General features: G+C 35.8%; 1 protein-coding gene across 1 annotated transcript in view; it reads right to left on the bottom strand.

Moving 5' to 3' along the window:
• The window catches only part of LOC148946825 (cartilage oligomeric matrix protein-like), a 262,924-nt gene that overhangs the window by 37,824 nt on the left and 211,181 nt on the right, over window positions 1-13,919 (bottom strand). The gene's annotated exons all lie outside the window — the stretch shown is intronic.

The raw sequence follows: 13,919 nt of genomic DNA on the forward strand, positions 1-13,919 counted from the left end.
AGCTCTCTGATTGGCTGAGAAGGGGGATCTAACTGTTACCCTGGAAACTGATAACATTTGGCTTGAACAACAACACCAAATACTATTTCCCGGGAACTCATAACATTTGGCTTGAACAACAACAACAAATACTGTTTCCCGGAAACTCATAACATTTGGCTTGAACAACAACAACAAATACTGTTTCCCGGAAACTCATAACATTTTGCTTGAACAACAAATACTGTTTCCCGGAAACTCATAAAATTTGGCTTGAACAACAAATATTGGAAACACGCGATCTCCCGGAAACTCATAACATTTGCTTCGAATAACAACAGGAAGGAAGTGACAAAGTTCCTGTTTTTCAAATTCTCACTGACAAAATCCATAAAAACATCAAATAAATTGATCAACACACATAACCATTCATGAAACCAGACATAAATATGACAAAATTCCTGTTTTTCCATTCTCACTGATAAAGTCCATAAAACCTTCCATAAATGTGAGAAAATTCCTGTTTTTCAAATTCTCACTGACAAAAACCATAAACCACGTGGTTCTATGCCCATATATGGTATACTCGTCGGAGTAGCACCCCCATCTCTACTCACCTACTAGAAACTACAGCTCTGCAAATATAACCTATTTTATCGATTGCCTAAGAACCACTGACTGGTCCGATGTCTTAAATTGTCAAGAGGTAAATTCTGCCACAAATGGTTTTGCGCAAAGGCTAAGTGAGATTATCCATTCAACTTTTCCTATTCGTAAACCTAGCCGCAAAAATATCCCTATATGCCCCTGGATGCCACATAGCCTCAGTGATATTGACCTATCAAATTATAAAAATTATAAAAACTTATACACTAAACTCATCCGTGAAGCGAAGAAAAATTATTATTATACAAAATTTCTCAATTGCAAAGGAAACCTGAAAAAGATTTGGTCCACCATTAATGATATACTCTCAAAAAATAGAAAATCAAAGTCTATACCTATTCGCCTTAAAGACGCAAATGGTAGATTAATTGACCCTTTACATGCACCTGACGCTTTTAATAATTATTTTTCTAATGTTCCTCATACTGACTCCCGCTCCTCCTTACAGGCTGTATTCCCCTGCTTCAATCCTAGATCCATGTTTTTCTGTCCAACTGATAGCAATGAGGTACTTCAAATCATCGGTTCTCTCCCTAATAGTCTTACACCTGACTGTCTTGGATTAAGTAATAAGCTCCTGAAGACCATATCTCCTTTTGTTTACGAGCCCATCAAGCATATTGCCAACCTATCTTTAACCCACGGAGTTTTCCCTGATTTACTAAAGTCAGCCATTGTTATTCCAGTTCTTAACAAGGGCGATCCAAAAGAGATAGGTAATTATCGTCCAATCTCAATTCTTCCTGTTATATCCAAATTGCTCGAGAGAATCATCTTCAGACGTCTGTCTCCCTTTCTGTTTGACAGTCACCAACCCGTTTCTTTTATTTCTCCGCGCCAATATGGCTTTAGGCTGAAATTTTCAACTTCTCATGCTTTTATTGACGCCATACACTTCATACGCTCACAACTCGACCTTAAAAAAACTGTATTGGGCTTATTTTTGGATTTTTCTAAGGCCTTTGACATGGTCGATCATATTATTTTAATAAGTAAATTAAATAGTTACGGTATTCGTGGTGTTCCCCTCTCTTGGTTTGATTCTTATCTATCTGGAAGGGTACAGAGTGTGAGCCTAGGTGGAGTATCCTCTCAGCCCTTACCTGTTCGGAGGGGTGTCCCGCAAGGCTCCGTTCTAGGCCCTATGTTATTTCTCCTATATATCAAAGATCTTGTTATGGACCTGGGCCCTTCAGTGTATCCTGTATTATTTGCTGATGACAGAAACTTCTTCATCACTGGCTCCAATTTACAATCGGCAATAACCTTGGCCCAGGTCCTTCTGAACAGAGTCCAGGCATGGCGCCTTACGAATAACATGACTAATAATAGCAAAAAAAGTCAAGTATTATTATTAAGAGCCCCTTATAACAAAGACGTAATCAAAACTGCTCTCGAACTCAAGTTATCCTCCGACATCCTCCCAAAAGTGGAGGTTGCCAAGTTTCTTGGTGTATTTATTGACTCATGCTTGTCGTTCTCAAATCATATTTCTTACATCACAGCAATAATTTTGAGACAAGTAGCTATGATTAACCGTGTCAATTATTTTCTTCCTCCTGACATCCTAGTTACTCGCTATTATTCCTTTACTTTTCCTTACCTTTCTTATTGCGGATCAATTGGGGGAAATACAAAACGGTCCTTCACTAAAAAACTCAAATTTGCCCAAAACCGTACCATTAAAGCAGTTTTTTGGCTTCCCCGTCTATATCCAACCCGTGATTTGTATTCAGATTTTGGCATAGCTCCACTTGATCAAATCATACAAAAACTAAACTTATCACTTGCTTACTCTGCTTTCCACAATAATCTTCCACCTCAACTACTAACCTATTATATTATTAATAATTCGGAAGCCCACTGTCTCCGTTCATCCAATAGAGCCTTTAAAATTCCTAAATGCGTTTCTAGTACCGCCCAGGAATCTCCCATTTACAAATCTATTATTCAATGGAACAAAATACCCTCCAGAGTTGATCTAGCCATAAGTTTCTGCAAGTTGTATAAAAATATAACAAAACTTGATAATATAATTTAATCATTCCATTATTAACCAATTTGCTTCAATTACACATGTTTTATTCGTCTATTTTTTTCTCAGTGTTACTTTAATTTTTTATTGTTTTGGTCCTTAACACGTTATCTTCTAGGATCTTTATTATTATTGATGTTTGTGTTATGTTTTTTCTCGAATAAAATTGAAATTAAATTGAATTGACAATAATAGATATATCAAAAGAATCAAATTTTTATGCTGATTCAAAATTTATAGAAGTCATTAAGTCTAATATTTTCCATCAAAAGTTACGAGCCTGGGAAAATGTGCTTAATTTTTGAAAAAGGGGGAAACACCCCTAAGAAATCAAGTGATCTTAATGAAAATCACAAAATGAGATTCAGAATATCAGAGAACTCTCACGTAGATATTTCAAGCTCCTTTATGCAAAAATGTGGAATTAGGAATTTTGTGACAGAAGCAAGGTCGCGGATGCGTACTTATTTATTTATTTATTTTTTTGTTTGTTTTTTTCCCCAAGGGTTATCGTATAGAACCAGTTATCCTAGAAGATCGGGATAGAAATCATTTGATCGGAAATCAAAAGCTCTAGTGCCCTTTTTAAGTGACCGAAAACATTGGAGGGCAGCCTACCCCCCTCCCACCCCCTTTTTGCCCAAAATTGTCGATCAAAATTTGAAATAGCCATTTTCTTCTGCATGGCCGAAAGATCTAATAGCTATGCCTTTGAGAATGCTTGACCCCCAAAGCCCCCGGGGAAGGGTAGCAAGTTATGAACTTCGCTCATTGCTTACATATAATTTGTCCTCGAAGCTGCGCCGAAAACCGGCGGCGCGTCGCCAAAAACCTTTCAGCGCACCGCCTCCGGAGATTTGAATCGCCGAATTATTTTCTGAGACTATTGAGAAGCAAATATAATACAAAATCTACTATTTATTGGTGAATGCAAAAATTTTGGATCCACTCAAAATGTTTGTGTATCTATTCATCAACTATGGACTTTAGATTATCATTCACTTGTTTCTGTTTTCTTCTCTACAATGTAATATTTCCTAATTAAAATGAGTTTCGACTAGTCATGATATTCCTCGAATACCTTATTTTACCATATCCAAAAAAAGGGAGCTATTCTACAAAAGCATTAGAACAAGGTTTTTACGTATTTAAATGTGTTTTTTTACATATGTCCATGGAAGCATGTACAGAGTAGTCATATAACTAAACTTATATGAAAAAATTCTTTGTTTCCTAACAGTCTTCTCGAAATAATTCGAATTTAAAATAGAAATGAATTCCTTAGAAAAATTTTTAATTTAGATTAGGTTCTTGATGCTGATGCTCAGTTGCCAATTGTGCAGGTTGTTGATCATCTGCCTCCTATTTTACCAAAATATGACTAATACAGGCCCCCTACAAGATGGAATGCAACATATAGTATGATGCAAAGTATTATTCAATACAAAGGCCCTCTGGCAAGTACTTTGTGTAAAATTGGGAAACCTGACCTTGCTCTAGATGATGAGGAATATGAACTGATGCGTGACCTTTGCTCTCTACTGTCAAATTTTTCTACTACAGTCGAGGCCATTGATGGAGAATTCTTTCTCACCCTAAATGTTGCTCTGCTTTGTTGGGGCTTCCTAAAAGGTCACCTTGAGGAGTAAGCTAATGACAGCAGCTGTATTTTGCTTCTGCAATAAAAGATGAGAAACAAGTTTGACTTTCGCTTCCCATCTCATGGTGTCAGCTGCACTTTTGGACTTCGAAACATTCAAAATAAATGAAACTGATGACCATCTGAACCTTCTTGATAGGTTCTCTGATAAGACGGGAATTCTTGTTCAAAATGGTTAAGACTCTACTGCTAGAGACAGACATAAGGTACTTTATCACATCTCATGTGAACGAAATTTGTTCAATAAACACTCCAGGCTCCTCCAGTTCAACTTGTAGTGAGCATTTTAGTGCAGTTGCAATTCTTTGGTACAAAGAGGAGATGGCCCTCGAAAAGCTTGAAGGGGAGGCTGTAATCTCTGGTGCTTTCGGTGGATTAGCTAAGCCAATCAGTTGTGTAAATATGGCTAATAATGTTTCTCAGAAGAGCAGAAACTCTAAATATGCTCATGATCATACATAAAAAAAGGAGCCTGCTTGATCAGATAAATGTTTGTGAGGAATGATATAGAACAGGATGAAAATGATGATGTGATTTGGCGTCAATTCGATTTATATCTGGCCTTGGCAGCCCATACCAGGAGATGATCCTGTCCTAGTTGATGCAATCAATCAAACCATTGCCTTCTGAAAAATATATTATATTCAACTGTCATGGATTGCAGCTTTGGCAAGAAAGATTATATCGTTGCCGGTAACAAGTGCCGGAGCAGAAAGGGTTTTCAGTGGTACAGGACTAATTGTCACTGCAATGCGTTCTATGTTGGCTTCACATCGTGTAAACAAGTTTATTTTTATATATGATAACTACATGCTTGTCAAAGCTTTAAAGGAAAGTGCTAGAGTTTATTTCCAACTAATTGTTTTGAATTTTTAATTCTGGCTCCCTAAACTGCCTGAGAATTGACAAAATGTGCAATTTAAAACTTGGTTCAAATTAAATTCTGAAATTTAAAGCCAGAATTGTAAATTTAATAATATATTAATAATGTATTCAGGAATATAATTATAAAGCATGATTTTATTCATAAGATGTTGCCTCTTTTTATATAAAAGCTTTTCTTCGCAAAATGTTGCTTCTTTTTCTTTTTACACCTGGGAACGAACTATTCTTAAAAAACGACATGCTAACCTTCTAAAAATTGGCTATGTAAAAAGAAAAAAATAATTTAATAAATGGGTTTAATTCAAGTTTTAGAGCTTAATTTGAATTAAATTTTAAATTACCTATTTTGTCGGATTCATTCAATTATAAGGTAGTTTAAGGTCTCGCTGCGGATCATTTGGATTAAAAGAATGTTTTTGAGAAGTTAAGAGTGATTTTTCGTCATAATTTTGTCTAGGGTATCATCAACGTATTGGAGTTAAAGATGAATTATGGGCCAAATGCCGATAAAAACTGATACCGATTAAGTTTCCAAAACTTTTTAAAAGTAGCCAAAAAAAAACTCTAAAAATAGAAAAGACGTCAATCAATTGACGGCCCGCCACCAATAATTTTTCGGCGGTGCGACGCCGCTGGCGTAATTGCATCCACCGCCGCCAATTTTTATTTCGGCGCGGCTTCGGGTTCTGCAAGTGGTATTGGCTATTGGGAAGTATAAAGATATTTTTGGGGGTATTTTTGGGAGGGGTGCTTATGTGGGAGAATATTTCCATGGAGGAGCTCTTGCGGGGGAAGGGAATTTTCCATGGGAGGAGAGCTGGACTTCCCAGCATTAATTAAAAAAATGTCAGAAATTAAATTTAAAAAGAAAACAAGTTTTTTCAACTAAAAGTAAGGACTTAAGGAGCAACGTTAAAACTTAATATGAACAGAAATTATTACGTATATGAGGGGGTTTCCCCCTCCTCAGCACTTCGCTCTTTACGCTAAAGTGGTTTTTAAATTTGTAAAAAACTTATTGTTCTAATTAAACGGTCCTTGTGTATCAAGAGTCAGTCTTAAATAATTGGAAGAAAAATTCTAACTTTAGCGTAAAGAATGAAGTACTGAGGAAGGGGCAACCCCCTCATGTACGTAATAATTTCTGTTCGTTTTAAGTTTTAACGTTGCTCTTTACTTTCAGTTGAAAAAACTTGTTTTTTAAAAGTAATTATCACTAATGAAGAAAGCCAAACAAGTAAAGGTTTTGATTTGTCCTCATTGTCTACTAATCACCTTCTTCAAAGCGAAAAATCACCGAAGGATGATTCTAAAATATGCATTCTCGCCCTTATCTCTGGTCTTGAGTATAGATGAAGTTTTAGGAACTTGAAGTTTTATTAGTGACCATTCAGAGGATTTTAGGTGCAGTCACAGTAAAATTCGGTTCTCAGCTTTTCCGCTCATAATCAATATTTTCTCTTGACAAAGCCTTTTTGAATGGGATTTCACCTAATCCTTGTCACAGACGTGACAGCTCCTATGCCTCATGTGACCAACCTATGATTTATCTGCACGTCATTATTGCAACTTAAAAGAAGTTTCGGTGAATGTTTTGTTTCATCTGTAAATGACTTAACTATTTACAAGAAAGCTAGCGCTGAGACACTAGTAAAGCTGCCTCTTCTGAGGTGCCTTTTAGCATTTTAGATTTTTTCCATTTGAGATGTCCAAAATCATTGACATGGCAGTGGTGTTGACCCTCCCCATTTCGTATTTACACTGCAACAGACAGGAAGCCGTTGGTTGCTCAAGACAATTGTCAGTTTTAATGGTTTTCTATTCACTGAATAATGTCTCGGCCATGAAGTTACTAAATAAAAGATTCAATTGAGATGGAGAAACCAAACATATCCAGCACCACTCTTTAGGTTTAAAATGTGTCCCAAGTAATCTTTAGCCGACGCATTTTCATGATCCAGATTTTCTAAGAGGTCGATCTTCGGCATTTTCAATCCCTATCAGTCTTTACTTTATCCCAGGCATGCTAAATTCATTAAGATGAGTTGATAGAATTTTAAACCTCAGCTATCTGGCAAATTTTTCTTACCAGCATTTTGGCAACTTCAAAAGCAATATCTTCAAATCTGAATCGTGCTTCCATTTGGGTATATACTGCAAAGTAAATTCTTGAGAAACTTCACAGACCAAATCTGATTCTGTTACCCTGACCAATGAATCACTCACGGGAAAAGGCACGCTTTACATTCTTCCCTAGCCAAGCATACTTGTCGAAGGTAGTAATCATTCAAATTCATATTTTTGGTGTGTTTGAAAAGTTTCAGCATAAAAGAGGCTCATAAAGCTACCGGCAAAGGCTCTGACTAGTTCTTTTATTTCTTGCCCTATCCAATAAAACCAAGCCATCCTAGCCTGAAAGAAACAGTTAAAGTCGTTCAACAGCCCGAGTTTATTAGACATGAAATCATGTAGTGTTCTCATCAGATAGTTATGAAGCGTTGCTGAGACCTGATCATGACATTGAGTCGGCCTTGCAAAATCACTTTTATAAAATTCAGCTTCAAAGCTTTCAACCTTAGTAAAAGTCAGTTTGTTTGTCCTAGTGACAGTGCTGTATCAGGTTAGAAGTCTCAAAATGCCTGGAACACTTTCAGAGCTCTTTCTCACGTAGCGCTCACGCTGACATTAGAGTAGAAAATTTCACTGAGATCTTCTAATATTTACTGGGATCTTTACACACATGTGACGATATATAGATGATATGTATGGCAAGTATGCTTAACAGTAACTATACAGTGAAAATGTATCCTAAACATTACTGAAACTGAGTTTATATTGACCACCATCAAAACTCATTGTATTTGAGGAGAAACCAATAAGATTGATCATTGGCACCTCAATATTTAGTAAAAACTGCTAAGCAGTCGCATAGATACCCTACGTTCACTCATCTTCGCATTTTAGAGAATGTCTTTATAGTAACCTACTAGGCTCTGTCGCGTAGTATTAGTTGCTTTTTGGTTTGCAAGTTTTACCCTGTTCAAAACGTTCTTGTGCAGTAAAGCTTCAAATAATGACACTGAATCTTCAACTAAAAACAAAGGCTGATTATTTTCCATTATGAAACTTACTTTGTGTGCTTCTTTTTCTCCAAGTTTGTGACTGCTCTGTATCATTAAATCAAGTTTAATATTAAATCTCTACGCCTTATCCCAGTCTTAGAAGTTTTTTAAATACGTTTTCTCAATTTGGGTGTTTAGATCATTCTAGATTTTTAGACACAAGCTTTTTCTTGCAGACACTGCAGTGCAGAAGGCTTTTCCTCTATATGATTTTATAGGTTTCTACTAACCACGGAAAACAACGTATTTTTCCTAATCTGTGTTGTGACCTTTCGCAGGCTTTGAGGGATTTCTCTGTTCTTTTTGTTTTGGCTAGTTCTCTTTCGTTTCCTATGCGTTTGACTTCCTGACTCTTCACTATTAGTTAGGTCAGACTAAGAGGCCTCATTTTTCACCTAGTCGGATATTCCTGCCTTGACCATAAATTACTTCATTTTCATCTAGTTGGATGTTCTTGTTCTAGCCTTAACTACCTAAGTCTCAAATGCATAAATTCAAAATTCGACAAATCTTTAGACATACCAATAATCCCGGGGCAATCCCGTGTCCCTTTTTAGAAAAAGAGCCCCACAAAATAACTAAAAATCCGGCAAAGGGGGTAAATCAAAGTGGAAAGTCTATACGTGTTTGCACTCAGGGTTGCCACCAGTTGCATGAAAATGCTATTTTAGCACTATTTCATCATGTATCGCACTGTAACACATGCTTCATTGAATGTAACAGTTTTTCTCTTATATGACCAACTTGAAATATAGACATACAAAATGCAATTACGTCAAGTGTCATGTCAAAAAATATATTTCAGAACATTTTTTGTATGATAATAAGCAAAATATATTTAAATACGGGATATGCGTGTGCGCCAATATTTTCCCATTCAGCGCTCTGATCAGCTCAGGATACCTGTTGTGTTCCTTTACATTAAAGAAGACCTAATAACTAATGTAAGTAGACTTAAACGGACTGTGCGCGTGTCGCGGCGCAAGCCCCAACACACGCAAAAATTTGTCGACTGTATCACCGGTAATCGCTGTGTAGCACGCAAATTGGGGCAATTGTAGCATATTAAAAACTGACCGTGGTAGCAACCCTGTTTGTGCAGCGATATGTTGGAGCCATTGCTAGGTTAAAATGGAAAACAAACGCTAAAATAAATCGAGCCACAGGGATCGTGAAGTTTGGTTGGGAGGTTTATCATGAAGAACATTAAGTTCTTCAAGATATTAAATTCAAGTTCTTAATATTTTTCAAAACTGCATGTTTCAGACGTAATGAAAGCCTGGCTATTCATACATATACTAAGCGTATTTAAGCCAAGAGGGGGGGAGTGCCGTAAGAGGGGCAAAATATGTGAAAATTGCAAGAGGGGGAAACTGCAAAAATCATGATATTTCACCGTATACAAAAAATATTACCATACAATAATTTAATGTTAACATGATTTAAACTTATTAATTTATCATATACTTTTGATTTTATTATCCAAGCAAAAGCATTTTGATTTGCATAACCCTCTTTGATACCATCAGGAATCCACCCCCACCCACAAAACCAGAGGATATCATAACCATTAAATGACTCTTTTCAGTTTGTTGATCCTATTAATCGTTTCTTATTGTTTGACTAGTCAGCAAGACTATAAAATAGTCGCCGGTTGGAATTAATTATAGAACTAGTGACTTGAATAATAAATCAAAAGCATAAGATGAATTATTTATTAAGTAGCATGCAGTTGCTAAAATTGCTTGCATATTTCATTACTCTTTAGTAATTATCAAAGAGAAAAACTGTTGAAGTAAGTGGGGCGCGTAATAGTATTTAAAGTGCAAAGTTAGGTTGTAAATCCATTAAAAGCTTTTTTTGAACTTTTTAGTGGTTTAATTTTTTTATTTTAACTTTTAGAACTGGTCAAACAAATACGGGATTTTTAAATAAGTAATAAGAGGCTGGCGCTAAGAAAGCATGAATAAAGCTGAACGCTATAAACTGAAGAGTAAAATCTCACCAAAGAACGAAGCTAAAACCAAGAAAATAGATAATTACTTGTATTAAAATTGAGTTTATAATTAAATGCGCCATTTGAAAGCGTCAGGTTCCAAAAAGTGTTTGCTCTTCAGGCCATTGGGTGCTTAAGCCTATCATTTTTAAATTTCCATTTTGTATTTTTTTTTTTTTTTTGGTGCTGATGATTGATCGTGAACATCGGTCCAAAGTTTCTGCTATTTCTATGATAATTTTTGGCGTTGTAGCGTGGTTCATTATTTTAAATTTAATAAAATAAGCAAGTTTTTCGATCGAAAGGAAGGAGATCTGTTGAAACTTTAAAAAAACAGAAATTATTCTGTGTATGAGAGGGGCTACCCCTTCCTCGATCTTTACGCTGAAGTCTTTAATTTCCTTAACAACACATCTTGATCAAATTGAAGGACCCTTATGTTTGAGGAGTCTTTCTTAAAGAATTGCGACAAAAAATCAAACTTCTGCGTGAAGAGCGGGGGCTGAGGAAGGAGTAGCTTCCTCATATACGGAATGATTTCTGTTCGTTTTAAGTTTTAATTTTGCTCCTTACTTTCACAGAATTTAAGAGAGAGAAAAACGGGAATACTTTAAATAAAATAGTGAAAAAAAACTTAGTTTCAGTCGAAAAAACTTATTCTTTTATGAAATTTCTAACCTTGTTTTCAAATCATGCCAGGAAATCCCCTTCCACCCCCCTATGTAAAATTTTCCCCAAAAACCCATATATACCCTAGCCCAAAAATAGCCGTAGACCGACACTTCCCAATAACAAATACTGTATGTGAACAATGAGAAAATTGTGTGACTTACAGCCGTTTTCCCAGTGGCTATGTGGGGTCTTGTAATCACCAACGACAAAGTTAATAGACATTTCAACTATCTGAATGCAATGGCTGCCTCAAAATTTTGATTAAATGTCTGAGGAAAAGGACAAGGGAGAAGGGCTAGTTGCCCTTCAATCTCTTTGGTTTCTTAAAAGGGCTCTACAACTTTTTATTTCCGTTCCAATGTTCCCCCTCCCCATTTTCAAGGACGTTTGTTTCGGTACGATCACCTCTGTGAAAAAAAACGCATAGATGACCTTCCTTCTCGCAAAAAAAAATACAAAATTACACATTTTTGTAGACAGGAGCTTGAAACCTCTATATTAGTGTTTCCAGATATGCTGAATTTGATGGTGCAATTGTAATTCAGATCACTTGATCTTTTGGGGGTGTTTTCCCCTTTCTCGAAAATTAGGTGAATTTTCTCAGGCTGGTAGCTTTTGAAGAATAACATTAAAGTTAATGAATTATATATTTGAAATAAGCATATAAAACCGATTCTTTCGATGCGTCAATTGTTAGCAATATTCTGTTTTTTAGAGTGTTTCGCTTACTATTGGACAAAGTCACTCCTTACTTACAGTCTGTTACCACAAACTGTTTAATTTGATTTCTTTTTTTAATCGTACTATAGATGAATAAATGCATCCTAAAACCAACAGACATTAAAATAAATAATCCAGTTAATCTCAAAGCAAGCAGAAATTACCACAGATAAAAGTAGGACTACCACCCTCTAAACCTTCTACTGGCCAAAGCGTCATTTATACGTTATTACGACAACCTGTATGCACATATTATCTTTTGATTTAGCTCGACATCCTCCTCAGCAATCACTGAAAATCTCAATTTAATACCCTTAGCCGTTCCTGAGATATTGCGGATACGCATTTTTGACAACCTGGATTTATTTAATGAGTTTAATTTATTTGTTGAGGAAACTCTTCAGGAAATGGTAAGGAGAAACTGTTATAAAGGAAAGCATTCAAAAATGTTTCAATTTTAGGTAAAATGAGTCCATCTTGGAATTTTGAAAACTTGAGGTTTTTTATTTTACCAGTTGTATTATTGACCAATAAAATGCTTTGCAAAATGCTTTCAAATCGGCCAGTTAACATCAAATACAATGAAAACGAAAAATTCAAACAAAACATTCATACAAAATGACTTAGTACGAAAGCATGAAACTCATATAAACATGTTAACCTTTTACTTTGCGGAAAACCCTTTACTCACGACATCTCTGGCAAAACCTAGATGCCCCCCCCCAAAAAAAAAAAATGAAAAAGCACTACTTTGGTGAAAACTGACTCTTTTTTTCACCAAAATATATAGTCAGTTGGGAAATATTCCATTCTATGTCATAAATTTATAAAATGTGTCCCTTTTCTGACCTTTTATGTCAAAAATTTCTAAAATTTATCACTTTTTTGCCCTTTTATGTCATTGTCCCGGCACATGGGGTCTTTTTAACATAAATTGTGTGCACCTGAACGTTGGTGGTTACCGGTGAATGATTACCTAGAGGTAAAAGAGGCGGTCCTTATGTTTCCTCTGCAGAAGATGAATGAAGACAGAATGCAGGGTTTGCATTTGTTACCTGAATTTTAAAAGTAGAAATCGCAAATAAGCCAAAAGTGGACATATAGGAAGAATTATACTCTGCTTTCCTAGTTTTTAGTCAAGTGGGAGCAAATTGAAAAAAAAATTGGGGTAATTCCTAACACTGTTTTCTTTCATTACTTTCACTGAAGGAAGTGGATACTTTCTTGTGGAACACTAATTAAAAAAACATTGCCACAAAAGAAGTTTTTCAAAGAAAAGGAAAGAGCTACATCAAAACGAAGGCGAGCATATATTAACTCCAAAAAAATTCAAGCTTAAAATGAACATAAATCACTTTTAATAGATTAGTGAAACCTGGAACGAAAAAAAAAAAAAATCAGAGGCAACGCTCTGGCGTTGGCTGTAGTAACGGGCGGAATTGTTTTTTCTCAGAGCCAATTCAGATGGAAGGGTGGTTTTAGAATCTTCGGAGGGGATTTACTTATTGAAAATTGAAGGTTATAGTGTCCTTTTTAAGAGTCAAAAGCGATTGGAGGACAATCAGATCCTCTCCTACGTCTTTTCTTAGCCCCCCCCGAAACACATTTGATCAAATTACAAATAGCCATTTTGTTTGCAAGTGTCAATCATATCAAATTGACACATAGCCCTTTATTACCTCAAAGATTATTATACCCGCATTTGTGCACCGCCTGTTGAAGCTTCCCTTCAAGAGTCTCCAATATGAAACTGATGGTAACAAATTGCTGTAGCAAATATAGATCGATACAAACGTCTTGTTTGGGGGAAATTAGAAAAAACAATAAAAGCCAAATTGTTCCTTTCGAAACCCTCTACAAGTCTATGTTAATATCATCAAACTGTTATGCACTATTTTCAAACAGTTTGTGGTAACGAACTGTAAGTAAGAAGCGACCCGGCTCAATAGTAACCGAAACTCTAAAAAACGGAATTTTGATACCAATAGGCACATCAAAAGAATCAAATTTTAATGCTGATTCCAAATACATAAGTTTCATCCAGTTTAGTCTTACCCATTAAAAGTAATGAGCCTGAGAAAATTTGCCTCATTTTCGAAAAAAGGGGGAAACACCCTCTAAAAGTCATAGAACCTTAATAAAAATCAAACCATCAAATTCAGCGCATCAGAGAACCCTAATTTG

Source organism: Artemia sp. Qi Xiang Cuo, chromosome 11 (assembly GCF_049724085.1).
Source record: "Artemia sp. Qi Xiang Cuo chromosome 11, ASM4972408v1, whole genome shotgun sequence".
NCBI classification, from domain to species: Eukaryota; Metazoa; Arthropoda; class Branchiopoda; order Anostraca; family Artemiidae; genus Artemia; species Artemia sp. Qi Xiang Cuo.